This window comes from Marmota flaviventris, chromosome 1 (assembly GCF_047511675.1).
Source record: "Marmota flaviventris isolate mMarFla1 chromosome 1, mMarFla1.hap1, whole genome shotgun sequence".
NCBI classification, from domain to species: Eukaryota; Metazoa; Chordata; class Mammalia; order Rodentia; family Sciuridae; genus Marmota; species Marmota flaviventris.
In genome coordinates this window covers 104,735,150-104,750,448 of record NC_092498.1, presented here as the reverse complement: position 1 = coordinate 104,750,448, position 15,299 = coordinate 104,735,150, and the positions used below count along the sequence as shown (strand labels likewise).

At 46.8% G+C, this 15,299-nt stretch overlaps 1 protein-coding gene across 2 annotated transcripts in view; it reads left to right on the top strand.

Moving 5' to 3' along the window:
- Nucleotides 1-3,145: 3,145 nt before the first annotated feature.
- Tns3 (tensin 3) overlaps nucleotides 3,146-15,299 on the top strand; it is a 266,434-nt gene continuing 254,280 nt past the window's right edge. Inside the window, exon 1 of one of the 2 annotated variants that reach the window (XM_071614592.1) lies at nucleotides 3,146-3,183. The gene's annotated coding sequence lies outside the window, so the exon portion shown is untranslated. Of the gene's footprint in view, nucleotides 3,184-12,962; nucleotides 13,018-15,299 lie in introns of those variants that run through there. The other variant, XM_027938365.2, reaches the window with a different exon arrangement.

The window sequence follows — 15,299 nt, the reverse complement described above, 5'->3', positions numbered from 1 at the left end:
ATATATATATATATATATATATATATATATATATATATATGCATACATACATACACACACACACAAACACACACATATTATTTAGAGAGCATCTTGCTGAGTTTTTCAGAGCCTTGCTAAGTTGCTGAGGTTGGCTTTGAACTCATGATCCTCCTGCCTAAGCCCCGAGGGCCACTGGGATTACAGCTGTGCACCACTGTGCCAGGCTGGAAAACACTACTTTTTTGGTGAAGGAGGAAAGCATTAAGAAAAATATCCAAGTCATCATTCAGGAATACAAAATTATCAGAATTTTGTCATGGCAAAGACAATCCTCAGAGCAGTGATGAGCTTCCAAAAACTCTTCTAGAACTCCTACTAGGGAGGAGTAAGAATGAGCTGAAGAGAGAGGCTCAGGAAAGAAGGACTTGGCCAGTGTTTCCTGCTCAGACCAGACCCCTACCCTAATGGGAATATTGGCAGCAAGGAAACATTCTTGGCAGATGGTAAATTCTTCAGCTAAATTGGTTCGACACTTTTGTTTTCAACTTTGAGATATTTTTGGAGGGCTAAGGATGGAAAAAATGCATGATCTCTTTTTCAGATAATTGCTCATGCCCTGTTTTTGTTTAAGTTCTTGGAAACTCAGAATTGCAGGCTGTGAAGTGGGAAGGCCCTGGACCTAAGAAGGCTCTGTGCATGGTAGTTCTAGAAGGGTCAGGATTAGGCCATGGGTCCAGGGCTTCCTTGCTCTTACCTCTTTACCTCTGGACAAGGTGTAGGGAATTGAGGGACCAGCTATACAGCTGCTGCTGAATGCACAGGATTAACAGTTACAGGTTTTTTTTTTTTTTTTTTTTTTGGAGGGTTGGGGGTGGGGGGAGGGACATTAATGGAGAATTTAAAGGTTAGACATTGCATGAACTGTCATTCAAGTCACAGATGTTTCAGAAATAAGGGTACAGAGTCAGGGTACCCAGCCCCACCTGGTTAACTCAGCATGAGGGAATGAGGTAGGAAGGATTATTTTAGGGGAGGCTGCCTGACAGAAGGGTGGGGGAACCTCAGCATGTGGTCCTACAGGGTCTTCCTAGTTATTTTTTGTGGGGCAGGGTGCAGGTACTAAGGACTGAATCCAGGAGAGCTCTACCAGTGAGCTACATTCCATTTTTCTTTTTTCTTTTAAGACAGGGTTTTGCTAAAGTCGCCAAGGCTGGCCTTGAACTTTCAATCCTACTGCCTCAGTTTTCTATGTTACTGGGATAACAAGCATGCACCACTGTCCAGTACATGGTCTTCCTAGTTCTGAGCAAACTTACCAGTATTAGCTCCTGCAAATGGGCATCCTAACACCTTATGAAGTTCAAATTCCTGTAGTGGTTCAGTGACCAACACGGACTGAGACATCCTGCAAGCTGGGTAGCACACTGTTGGCTCCCAGTGGAAGAGATGTTTAAGCAATGATTCAATACGATGATAGGAAGGATGGCGCAAGCAGGCACCTGGGCAGAAATTGAGAGAACAGCTTAAAGGCTGGATGGTTTTGGATCCTTATCAGGCTCCACCTCCAACCAGCAGGGTGACCTTGGGCAAATTACCTAGGATTTGAGACCACATTTTCTTATCTATACTAAGGGGATCCTAATAGTTCCGGCCTGGCCTCTGTTTTTAGGTCAGTTGATTGTGACCTCTTCTCTGCCTTCCCTTAAGGCAGGCTGGGGTTACCCGGCAGGGAAAATGTCTGCCTTCTTTCCTAAAGTCCAGGGCCCAGAGCTCAGGAAGCCTGCACTTCAAGAAATGAATGCCAGCTCCTTTTGGGAAGAGAAACAGTGCTACTACTTTCCAGAGCTTGAGGGGGTAAGTCTTCCCCCAAAGCTGCTCTTTTACCTCCATGGCTTTGGAGTAGAATCAGTGTGCTAGAGGAAATGTGGGGTTGGCTGCCTGTTATATCCTGTGATGGACAGACTTTGGATCCAATTTCTCAGTGTTTCTGATGGTTACTTTTAAAACACATTTATTAAGGATGATGTTTTTTTACCCCTTCTCCGCTATCCCCAACACACTTTTTTTTTTTTCCTGCTTCCCTATGGGTAAGGGATGACCTGAAGCCTGGGATGGGCTAGAGCATTCTGTTAGTGAATCTGGAATAGTTCTTGGTATCTTTGCTCCACACCTAGCCCTCACCATGCTCCTGTGAGATTCCAAGACCTTTGCTTCACTGGACAGATGCAATCTCTACCCCTCTTTTACAGGAAGTAAGGTGGGGGGTGTTTTCCTGGAACTTCCAGGTGTAAGAGCTGTGTACAGGAAAAGTTAATGAGACTTCTTAGTGACCTCCCTGGAGGAACAGCACTTCTAATTTCTGCAAAAGAGCATGAATTTTATCTTTATCAAATGGCATGGTGTCCATTCCCCATATTTCACAAAGGGGAAACTAAGACTAAGAGGCTGAGTACCTGGCCATGTGAATCTTGAGGATGGATAATCTGTAGGCCTTTGCTCTTCTGAGAATCTCTCTCTTGGGAATTCTTTCTTGTGTACCCCTGGCCTTCTTAAATCCTGCTCTTTTGTCCTGGTTCATTATAAAAAGTCATGTGGTTTTAAAGTCTTTCTTGACCCCTTCCATCCATGAGCTGGACCTTGTGGGGACTTCTAAATCTTCATGGGCTTTCTTGTCAAGACTGTGCTGCTTTACATATGCACAACCATACTAGACTGTAAATTACAGGACGGCAGGGCCAGGTTGGTTTGCTCTGGGTGCGGAGTGTGCACAATAATTACAAGCCCTCAATGAAAGAATGAACAGATTTCGTGGGAACCAGGACTAGAACCCACCTTCCCAGGTGCGCTTCCACCGACCCAGAACCTTCCAGCCTCCTGAATAATAAGAGCCTGGGCTGTTCAGTGGATCTAAAAATTCCCATTGCCCACTACTGCTAGGGAAGAAAGGTCCAGGGGTCCACATCATTAGGAACTGTGAGCTAGGCGGCTAGATCATGGAAACGAGCCACATTGTTAGGGTGATGAGGCCAGGTGACCAGCCGGGCCCCGGGAGCCGGCTGTGGCGATTGCCCGCGCCGCCTCGAGGGGGCCCTGCCTCGGGCGCGGGCCGCCAGCCAGGAGGACGGGCCCGCCCGCGCTCTGATCCGCTCCCAGCCTCGCTGCGGCCATCGCCTGGCCGGACCGCGCCGCGGGCTCGCCCAGGTACTGGGGCCGGGAGGCAGGGGAGACGCGGCCACGCGCCACCGCGCTCTTTGTTTCGGACCCTGGCGGGTTCCTGCGCCCTGAGCACCGGGACTCGGCTCTGGGCACGCGGGGTTCCGGAGCTGGGGCGCTAGGGCGCGGGGGCCAGGTCAGGGACGTGCAGGCATCAGGAGCTGGCTGCAGAGACAACTTGGGGCTCGGGGACAGAGACACAGAGGGACCGTGGCTAGGGCGTATGGGGTCCTAGACTAGGGGCGCACAGTCACGGGATTTGAGGCGGTTAGAAGACCGGGCTTAGCCGAAATAACAGGACAGAGCTGTGGTGAAGGCCAGCTCGGCCGGTGTCGGGAGTTCGGACCGGCTAAGCTGGGGTTGTAGGAAGCGGGCCGGCTGGGTCAGGGCCCGCGGCTCCTGGGCGCCCTGCACCGCGGGCGGGGACTGATCGGCACTGTCGCGGTCGCCGCCGGGCGGACTTCGCTCCCTGGGACACGTTTGGAACTCCGCGGCGAAGAGCAGCTTCTTGGGGCTGCAATGGGAAAGCTCGGGACCCTTCTCCCGCTCTTTGCAGGCAAGTGTCCCGATGCGTCTCTTTCCCTTTCCCTTTGGTGTTTAAGAGGCAGGGCGTCCCTCTGCACCTTTCCTTCCTTCTGAAGGAGGAGGACTAGGAGGGTGGTGTCCGGGTCCGGGGGCCACCTGTGGCATGCGCCTTCTGGCACGGCGGCGCTACTTCTGACAAGCTGGGAGGAGGAGGGTCCCCAGGTTGTTGGGGTCTCTGAGATGCTGTGCCGCGTTCTAACCAGCGAGCCCTTGGGTTGTTTGCTTGATGCGACTTGATAATTTGTGTGGCGGGAAGAGAACCAGGAGCTCTCTAGCACTCTTCAGACAGTGCCAGCAGGTGACCCGGACGCTCCAAAGTGATTGGAAAACAAAAAGCGCTCTCCAGGGTGTGGGGCCAGCGGAGACCATTAACGATGGTGGTCGCAACCGCTTGGGAAGATCCCCAGGGTCTGTCGCAGCCTGGTCACACACATTCATTTTCTGAGATTATTTTCTCATTTTTTTTTTAACTTCTTGAATGTATGGTGATAGAGGGCTCTTAAAATATACTGAAAAATAGGAATGAAGATCAGCTCTTGTGTTAATAACAACTAGCCCGTTAGAACTAACCCCTTTGACATTTTGGTCTGTTTCCATGTGGCTTTTGGTCTGTGCCTTTTAATCTTTTTTTAAATTGCTTTAGTTCTTTCCCTTTTGAATGAGATTTGCCTGTCTGTATGATTTTGATTCTGACCTATTTGGGGCCTGTGAGGTTATATTTGCAAATCAGTCAACATGTATTAAGAAAGGCCTTTCTGTGCTGAGGCCTTGAGGGCCAGGAAGGGGGTGGGGAGTGGCTGCAGCTGGAGGGTGGAAGAGACAAGGCCAGTGCCCAGCCGGAGCCGGACCTGCACAGAGCGGGGGAGGGGGCCGCAGCAGAGCTGGGTGCTCCAGAGCTTACTGGAGGAAAAGGCCAACCTTCAGGCAAAATAATGGTGACCTCCTAAAGTAATAGGAGCGCAATAAAGGGTGCAAGATTATTTGCATTTACCAAATGCTTTGCATGCTCTTATTTCATTTTACCGAATTGACAAGCCCTGGAAGGAGTTGGGGTTATTATACCACTTTAAAGATATGCGAACCAGAGGTAAAGCCCAAGATGTTGAAGCGTGGGGGTGTAGCCTAGAATTCCTGGACAGGATGGTGGGGTTTTGGGGCTCTTCTCCTGGCTGCTGCTGCACGTCTGACAATTGGATTCTAATGCATGTCTGGACAGCCCTTGCTCAGCTGAGGCTGCCAAAGCTATCAGCAGCAGCAGTTGAATTATTTCCTTAAATACCACCAAGAAGGTAGAAAAAAGTAGTAGCTTCAGGGAACTGCATGCTCCTGAATGCAAATTGATTGGCTTTTTACAAAGTGTTGCTCTGGCACCTAATGTTTTGAAATAGAGTTACTTGGGAGTGTGACCCCAGAGCTAAAGGGCACAGGGTCAAAATATGTTCCTGGGCTGCAGGCGGTGTTGCCCATGAGATAACAATGACCTGGGAAGGAGGCAATGAGGCAAGAAGAGTGAGTGGAAGAAGCCAAAGGGGTCTGGCAATCACAAAACGTTATCTCTGCAGGATTCTTTTTGCAGGACCCATTTAACAGATGAGGAAAATAACAAGCATATTTCTAAAGCCCTGGAATCATTAGGGGGCCTGGATGAGCCCAGCCCCTCTGACTCTGTGTGCTGTGGTCCTTTCTAGGATCAGCCTGGAGGAAACTCCCTACATACAATCAGGGGAGGCCTCTATTCCCTCTCAGTGACCTGGTTTCTGAACTTGGTGGTCAGAGATATTTGCTAGCTGAGTGCTTCAAGAGTTCCTTTGGACTTCTCCTGTAGACTTTTCAGGGAGGGGGCTCCTGTTTTGGGGGGAGACTGATGAGTCTGCTCTACAAGGCAGAAACTGGGTAGGAGGACTAATAGGGTCTGGACTGAAGCTTTCCAGGAGGTGCACTCACCTGGGAACCCCTGGGTCCTTCCTGCAGGTCTCTGATAAGCAGCACTTGGATGGAAGGTCATCAGCTTACCTGTACCATCCAGGTGGTAAGCCACCACAACCCAGAGTCCTTTGCTGCTATCCCTGTTGATCTAGAATAAGGGGATCTGGTTAATTGGTTAAGTAAGCATTTGATTAACTTAGAGCTACTTTATTTATCACGGTTAGTGAGAGTGCTCAAAAAAATCAGAGCACAGTTATTTCTTTTAATCCTCATAGTGAAACCAAGAGCAGGACACCATCCTCATCGTCACAGGAATCTTCATGCAGAACTGGTATTTAAACACCGTACTGTCTTGCTGTAAGGGTTGTACACTATATTTAAAACACCATGGATTGAGGATGGAGCTCAGTGGTAGAGCACTTACTTGCCTAACATGTGCAAGGCCCTGGGCTAGATCCCCAGTGCTGCAAAAAATAAATAAAAATTTAAAAAATACCAATAAAAATCACTCTCATGGAAATACCATTGAACATGTGTTCATTCTTAGATTCAGCAAGCATTTTGGATCCTAGAGCATGTTTTGTCCTTATCTAGGTCCATGTCCCATGTACAGTTCTTTGGGTGTAGCTCAGGAGCAGGAATATTGATTTTTACCATGCCCGTTTCTTGTAAAAACGAAAAAACAGTATCTCCAAGTTTCTTTAGCTTTCTGTTTGAACTCTATATCAGGAATGTGTTTTGTGCAGGGGTATCCCACATATCCATGTGATGTGTTCTTCTTGAAGTACATCCTGCTGTCCAGCTCCTGTTCTCTTAGAAAACCTCCAAGGCTCCACTGGGGACTTTTTCTGGAGAGGAGACCACTAAAGACAGGGTGAACAATGATCAGAGACATCTTGCTTAAGGGTGAAGGTCAGTGCAAATTAGGAGCCCTTGGAATACCCCATTGTGTCAGGGAAGGAGATGATAATTGATGTTCATCAGAACCACCCCTATACTCTTTTTTTTAAAAAAAATTTATTTGTTTTAATTGGTTTATCCCTAGACTCTTAAAAAGAATTTTGTTGATTTTTTTTAATAATAAGTTTTGTTCTAAGTTGGCAAAATGAATGAAAGATGGGTGATCTAGACATTTTTTTCCTTCAGAGCATCCCCTGATCAAGCCAAGGAGTGCTTCTTGGAGAGACCACCCAAGGAGAGGTTCTCTCTGTATTTGTCTCCATTCCCTGGGTTGGTCAAGAAGCCCCCAGAAGCCGTCCACAAATGCTTGAGTAGCCATGCCAGCTTGAGAGGCTTTCTATCCATGATCTGATTGTTGCTCATCCATGAAAGTCGTCCTGATTGTCTCCATTTTCTGTAAGAGCCAAGCTTGAGCAACTTGCCCATGTCATGGGACAGCAAGTCTTGAATTTGAACTCAGGCCTGCAGTGCTTAGAGCCCTTGCGGAGAGGAGGGATTTTCCTAGTCACTGACTCATGGCCCAGCCTCTCAAAGAACCACCTTGCCCCTACTTGAGTGGGCAGTCCCAGGCTCCAGCTCAGGGCATCCGCCAGCCTCTGCAGCCAGGCTCCAGCCCCAGCTGCTTCCTCGGACACTGAGACCAGTCTTTCTTCTCTTCCTTCCTCTCTCAGCTCTAATTATGGTGTGTTAAGTTGCCGTCCCTTCCTCTTCCTCTTCTCTTTTTGGAGAGATAATCACATTTATACACCCTTTCCAGGACTGGCTTCTATCTTCATATATATATATTTTTTCTTTTCTGGTGATGCTGAGGAATGAGCTAGAAGACTCTCAGAAATCCTGACTCTGACTGCCCAAGTAGCACCCTGGAAGTTTTTTTCTTTTCTTTCTTTCTTTTTTTTTTTTTTGGTTTTGGATATTTTGAACCCAGGTGTGCTGCTTTACCACTGAACTACATCCCCAGTCCTTTTTAGTTTTTATTTTGAGACAGGGTCTTGCTAAGTTGCTGAGGCTGGTCTTGAAATTGTGATCCTCCTGCTTCAGGCTTGCAGGTTTCTGGAATTACACACAGGCACCACCAAGCCTGGCACCCAGGAAGTTTTAACAAGGGCGTCCTGCTAATGATTATGAGCACTCCCCCTTTCCAGGTCACACCCCATAGCACCAGGAGACCTTTCCAGGTGGACCAAAGGGTGTCGTCTTTCATGGTTTCTTGGCAGCAATAGTGTGACATGGCGCCACTTGTGTGTAGATTTTATGAAATGTCTATGATAACTAGTAGGTTTTTATACACCAATGCACAAGTTGCAAGAGTGAAAGAAAGAAACTGCTGAGGAATTGGTGGGCAGGGCCGTTCAAGGCCGTCTGCAGTTGCTTCTCTTTTTACAGGACAGCCCTGCCCACTCCAGGCTCCTGGGAGTTGGTTATTTCCCACCAGAGGATTCAGGAATCCACGTTCTCCCCATTACCTTAGAGCACAGCTGCAGTTTGCAGCATTTCACTCACTTGAGGGCCGCACAATAAACTGCGCAGGCCCACATCTGGCCAGCCTGACGGCCCTGGGGCCATGCTGGGCCATTAGCCAGGGTGTCTGAGTCTGTGCACATTCCTTCCAGAACAAAGGCCTCCCTTGGCCTGGTCCTGGCGTTCCTCTCTACTTTGTAATCCTCACCTTTCCTAGAGATTTCCCTGGGCACTCACCCCTCTCCCCACTGGCCATTTTGGAGGTAGATCAAAGGTGTGTTCAGGCTGAGAGGCAATGAAATAGTCCAGGCTCTGGCATCTCACAAACCTGGGGCAAATCTAGCCTTTGTCCAGGGAGATTTTGGTCATTCCTCACCTACAGCCTGGGATGCACTCGCAAGGGATCCTGAGCTTGGGGTGGGAACTACAGCAGGGTGCTACTTTGTGTGACTGCTGCCCTCCCTGCTTGCTGGCTCTGGCCCCAGTACTGCTTTGGTCCTGATGAATTCCCCTGACCCCTGGGGTCTGAAGAGCACCTTGCCTGCTGCCAGGAAGACTTCCCCCTTCTTGGAGGTGTTATCTGATTCCCAGCTGGGGGGTGGGGAGTGCATGGGATGATGACTAGATGACACAGGGGAGGCCAGAGTGATAGATGAGTTTGTCCCAATGATGGGACAGGTGTTTCCAGTTTGTCTCCTCTGGAAAGGCCTGCAGAGTCCAGTGGCCAGGGGCAGAGGAAAGAGACTTTGTAAACATGTGGTGGCTGGGCTGTGTGCTTCGGGAGGCAGGTGGGGCCCCAGGCTGGTTAAGAATGTGTTTCCCTCTTGTCCTGTGGGAGGAGGTAGGCCAGGGTTGTCATCTGTTTACTTAGGGAGTAGCAGATGCTCTCAAGAAGCAAATGTGTCTTTGCTTCCGAACTTGCTTTTTGACTGTTTTTCTACAAAATAGTAATAGGTGCTCATTTTAGGCTTGCAAAAGGTCAAAAAAAAAAAAAAATCTAAGGAAGCAGGAACAACGTCTTTCAAATCTCACCCTCCACCTCCATGTTAGTCAGCTTTCTGTCAATGTGATAAAATACCTGAGATAATCAACTTCTAAGAAGAGGAAGTTTGTTTTGGATCATGGTCTCAGTTGTTTCGTTCCATGGTCAGTTGGCTCCACAGCTTTTGGGCCTGTGGCGGGGCAAAACATAATGGCAGGAGAGGGTGGTGGACGAGCTGCTTACCTCTTGGTGGCCAGGAAGAGAAGAGAGAAAGAGGAAGGAGCTGGGGTCCCAGCATTCCCTAGAGGGCACACCCCAGTGACAATTCCCTAAGCCCTATCCCTTAAAGTTTCTACCACCTCCCAATGAGTTGGGATCCAAGCCTTCAACACAAGAGCTCTGGAATGAGGGCATTTAAGATGTAAACCATAATACACCCGAGGCGACAAGTTTAGCTTTCTATGCTTTTGAATTTGCCAAGCTGAGATCATACTGTTTGTATTATTTTGTATCTTGCATCTTAAAAATCACTGTGGCAATAGGAGTCTTTCCCAATCTGCAAATAACTCTGCATAAACAGGACTGCTGGTGAACAGTATGTGGAGGTACTTACGTTCTTGTGCTTAAGTATTTGTCCACAATCATCTGTGTTATGTGTCTATCACTACACATAGATCTTTGGGCAGATACTATCTAGTCATGTTCTTAGATTTCTAGCAGGTTGTTTGGTATCAAAGAACACATTTTTTTTTTTTTTTAATTGTGGAAAGCTACAAGTAATGTAGAATTTAACATCTGAATCAAATTAGGTTGTATAGGTCAGTTTGCTTTAAGCATATTCACATTGCTATACCACCATCTCCACCCTGCATCTCCAGAACTCTCTTCATATTGCAGAAATATAACTGTACTCACTGAACATTTAAGTCCTCATTCTCGTCTCATCCTAGCCTCTGGTAAACCCTCATTCTACTTCCTGTGTTAATGATTTTGACACCTCCATGGACCTCATAAAAGTGGAGTCAATATAGTGTTTGTCCTTTGGTGACTGGCTTATTTCACTTGGCTTAATATCTTGAGGTTCACCCATGTAGCATGTGCCAAAATCTCCTTCCTTTTTAAGGCTGAATAATATTTCATCAAATGGATATTCTGCATTTTGTTACTCTGTTCATCAGTTGATGGACACCTGGGCAGCCTCCACCTTTGGCTGTGGTAAACACGGTGTGCAAGTCCCTGCTTCTGGGCAGATATGCAGATGTGACCACAAACTCTTTGGGGTTCCCCCACATATTCAAATTGCTGTTGAGACAATGGGCTCACTGGATTCTCACATTTTCATGGTGTCTGCCTACTGTCTCTGCTAGCACTGCTGGGTTGGCGTCCAGAGGGTAAAAACCAGGCCTGGCGGAAAAGGGAGAGGGAGATTTCTTAACCGAGCTATTTTGACAGATTGTGTAAACTCAGTGATTAATGGAATGAGAAAGCAGGAAGAATGTCTTTCATTTAAAAAAAAAAAAAAAGCCTTAGGGGCTGCTTGGTTTTATTTTCAATTAAAAGGGTCTGATTTTGTTGCTGGAGAATGGTTTTAATTTGGATAAATGGTTCAGTCTGGGAACCACATGCCAGAGCCTATGATCTATGAGTGCAATTACGCTGGGTTTCCTCTGCTGCTTTTCGGAGGGAACAACACAGAACCTGGCCTTGCTCTGGTTTGGCTCTGTTAATGGCGCTGGCGGCCCCTGAGCAGTTGGAGTGTGGCGGCTTTTCTGATCAGTACAAGAAGCTTGCTGGGACCAGCAGTGAGCATGGCCATAACGCCCTTGGTGGCTGATGCTGGTTAATTTTTAGCCTCTAAGAATGTATTCACAATTCCAAGTCAGGAATGTCAACAAACAGGCTCTCCTTTTTTTCCTCCCTTGGAACATGTTGGACCAGAGTTACTGGCATCTTTTCCTTCATGGGCATTTGCAGAATTGGTCAGATTTGGAGGAATGAGGAGGGAGGCAGAAGCATCCTTATATTCACTCGGGATGATTCGCAGCTCTAAGTCAGGCAGGACTGGTGGGGGCCCTTGAGGAGGGGGCAGAGGGCCGCTTTGTATGGGTGGGCGGCTTGGCCTTCTTTCCAAGGGGCTGGTGGGGTGAAGGGAGTGAGGGAGTAAATCCTGGGGGGATGGGGAATGGGTGAAACATCTCGGGGAGAGACCATGAGGGCCCAGGTCCCAGGAAGCAACTACCTGGTGTGTTCCTAGAGTAACAAAGGGGATTATTACTCTAGGCAAAGGTGGAATAGAAAGATACAAGATAGAGTGTTCTACCCTTTTAGTTAGGGAAACTGAGATAGATCCTGGGACAACCTTCCGAGAAGTTTGGAACAATTATGCTGCAAGATCTAAAACAATGCCCACTGATCCAGGGTAGGGGGAGGTGAGGGATCCCCAGGGTGAGAGGTCTAGACAGTTTGCACCAAAATTTCCAAGAGTGCAAACTATAAAAGAAGAACAATGTTACTCTATGAGGTTGTTGTAGAACTGTGAAGCTAGTAAGTGTCATCCACTGGCTTGTGGAGAGGCAAGGCAGCTATCTCTTGCCCTCAGTTCTCAACAAAGGGCAGTTAGTTATTAGCTTAATAATGAATGGGGTTTGGGAAAGTGGGCTCCTGTACTTGGGGCCCTGACCCCTTTTCCTAAGGAAGAGGAGATGGGTGGTCCTATTAGTTGGTTTTATGTTACTGTAACAAAATACATGAGGCAGACTAGTTTTCTAAAGAAAAAAGGATTCATTTTTCAATTTAATTTTATATTTTGATACTGAGGATCGAACCTAGGAGCACTTTACCACTGAATTATATCCCCAGACTTTTTAATCTTTTTTTTTAAATTTTGAGACATGTCCTCCCTAAGTTACTGAGGCTGACCTCAAATTTGCCATTCTCCTGCCTCAGTCTCCCGAGTAGATGGGATTATAGGTGTGTGGCACCATGACTGGCTTAAAGAAAAGAGGTTTATTTAATTTACACTTTTGGAGACTAAATGGCCATGATGGAACGGTTCCACTGGTTCAGCCTTTGGTGAGGCCCTAACGGAGGTCCCATCACAATGATGGTACCAGGTCGGGAAAGAGGAGATCACGTCTTAAAACAGGAAGCCAGGTTGCAATTTAGGAGTTGAGCTCCCATGACAGCTATGGCCTCTTCCTAGGGCAACTGCCCCAAGACCTAACCACCTCCCTGTGGCCTCACTTCTTAAAGGGCCCCCCAGCTCTTTGCACCGTCACACAGAGGAATGAGATTCCAGCATGTGAACTTTTTTGGAATATACTCAAACTGTGTAGCCTCATCTCTGGAGGTCCTGCCTGCATTGGGATAGAACACGAGCCTCATTTCCTCAAAGTTTGGCCAGTGCACTTCGGTTTCCTTGAGCACCCTTTGGAGACCTTTCTCATTTCCCACTGGAAAGCCAGATTGTGATTTTAGCCAGATTGTGCTGATGAAAAATTTAAGTGAGATAAGTAACTGACAACACAGAATTGATTGATCTTGTTCTTTTAACTCCCACTCCATTTGAAAAAGAATAATCCAAAGTACAGGTCATTAATGGGAGTGCACCATGTTTTTAAGGTCTTTTGTTTGTTATGGAGATAATAAAACCACAAGAATGAAGATTCTACATTTTTATTTATTTTTAACTTTTTTCCACTTTTTTTTTTTTTTTTTTTGAGTACTGGGAATTGAACTCAGGGGCACTTGACCACTGAGCCACATCCCCAGTTCTAATTTTGTATTTTTTTTTTGTATTTTATTTAGAGACAGGGTCTCACTGAGTTGCTTAGCGCCTTGCTGTTGCTGAGAGTGGATCTGAACCTGCGATCCTCCTGTCTCAGGCTCCCAAGCTGCTGGGATTACAGGTGTGCACCATGGCGCCAAGACTTTTTCCACATTTTTAATTAGTGCACTATAGTTGTACATATTGATGGAATTTGTTGTTACTTATTCATACATGTGCACAATATAGCAATATAATTTGACCATTATCACTCTTCAGCACTTCTCTGATCCTTCTCTGATCTTTTCCTCTACTGATCTCCCTTTGATTTTTTAGGAGATCCACCCGCCTTCTTTTTTTCTCTCTTGCTTCCGCATATGAGAAAAAACAGATGACTCGTGACCTTCTGTATTTGACTTATTTCATTTAATATGATGGTCTCTAGTTCCATTCATTTTCCTGAAAAGGCCATAATTTCATTTTTCTTCATGGCTGAATAAAACTCCATTGTGTAGATATACCACATTTTCTTCATCCATTCATCTGTTGATGGGCACCTAGGCTAGTTCCATAGTTTGGCCATTTGTATCACTGCAGTAAGATGACTTTAATTCTTCTGAAATACTGAGTAAATACTGAGAAGTGGTGTAGCTGGGTCATATGGTGAATCCATGCCTACACTTTTGAGGCTCCTCCATACTGATTTCCATAGTGGTTTTACTAATATACAGCCCTATCAACAATGTAAAGCTCTACATTTTTAAAAGGCTCACCATTCTCATTGTACCAAAGCACAGGATCACTTTTCTCTTCTTGTCTAGGTGTTTGCAGTGGTTCTGTGTTGGTAGCATAGTGTGTATGTAATTTTCATGTGGATGATTTCCTGAATCCTTTGCCCTATCCTGAGTGACTCCTGTGTTTCTGTGTTGTCTTCATATGAATGACTGTAATGACTTCCTGTAACCCTTGGGGTAAAGGCTAAACTCCTCTGCATGATCCCTCAACTTAGGGTTGGTGATTTTATTGTTTTGTTTTTTAATGCACTGCTGAGGATTGAACTCAGGGTCTAGTGCAAGCTGAGCAAGGGCTCTGCCGTTGAGCCGCATCCCTAGCTTGGGGCTAGTTTTTCAGCAGGTGATTCTTGTTAGTGTCTCTTTTAGAATATACCAAGCTCACATTGGCTCTGATTGGTCAGGTATCTGGGAACCTGTTTGATTTTTTAGGAAGTCTGTGAGGTGGTCTGTGAAGCCTCACCTAACAGTGAGGTGGCCCCTCTCCTGGGCCTGTAGTCAATCCCCAAGGGGCTGCATTCCTGTCCCTGCTGGTCAGAGGCAGGCTAGGTGGGAGGTGCGAATGGTTCCCCTAAATCAGATCTTCACATTCTGGTTTAGCCCTTCTGTCTGCTGTGGCTCCCTGGGCCCATGCACAAGAATAAACCCAGCAACCTAGGGCCAGCTGCATGCTGATGGGGCTGGATGTGCTCCGAAGCCACTTAGTGCTGATGGGTGGGTGTTTGTGGCCAGGACTCTTGGTGTGTGTCCAGCTGGGGCCTGTCAGTGTTGAATTCAGTACCGGCCCAGCTGAGGTCCAGACAGACTAGGGCTTCAGTTTTTGGTGCCAAGATGAGCTGGACAAATGAGTGGAGCTGACAGACTTTTGGCCGACAGTCATCTCTATTGTCCTGCGTCCCTGTGACCCCTGGAATTACTGCCTGTCCTTTCATTTATTCACACAGGTTGTTTCCGCTGTATTTTGCCTGTCGTCAGACCCGTGTGCTCTGGGGACATCAGATCTTCCATCTCCTATGGTGCCAGATGGTTTTGTGCAAATAAGAGGAGGGCCTGGGCTTGGGCACTGCTGGTCTGGCCTGTTTCCCCTGGGGGAGCAGGCTTTGCAGCAACAAGGTGACACTTACACCTGCCTCTGCCATGTGTTCTCCAGGTGACCCTAGGAAAGTCCCCTACTCCTCTGAAGTAATACGAAGATGAGGGTCAATAGGAAGGACCTCAGTGAGCCTCACTGTACCTGTAACATTGTGCATGTGAGGATTCTTCCTGCATAAAAACTAAGGGTCAATGCTGTTGCTTTAATTTTATTTGCAGTTATTCACCCCTTGGAGGAGCACTGAACTCAAAAGAAGACTTTTTTTTTTCTTTTATTAATGCATTATATTTATATATAACAGTTAGTTTCATTTGACATAATCTGATGTGCATGGAATTTCATTTACTCCATTTCAGTACCTGGTGTCTCCTCCCCTTCTCCATCTGCGAATCTCCTTCCTCTTCTCCTCTCGTCTTCTTTTTGCTCATTTGTGTGTTTATTTTTGTTTGGTACTTCATCAATACACATAAAGGTGGAATTCACTGTGGTATGTTTATACATGCACATAGGGCAATTTTGTTAAATTCATTCCACATTTTC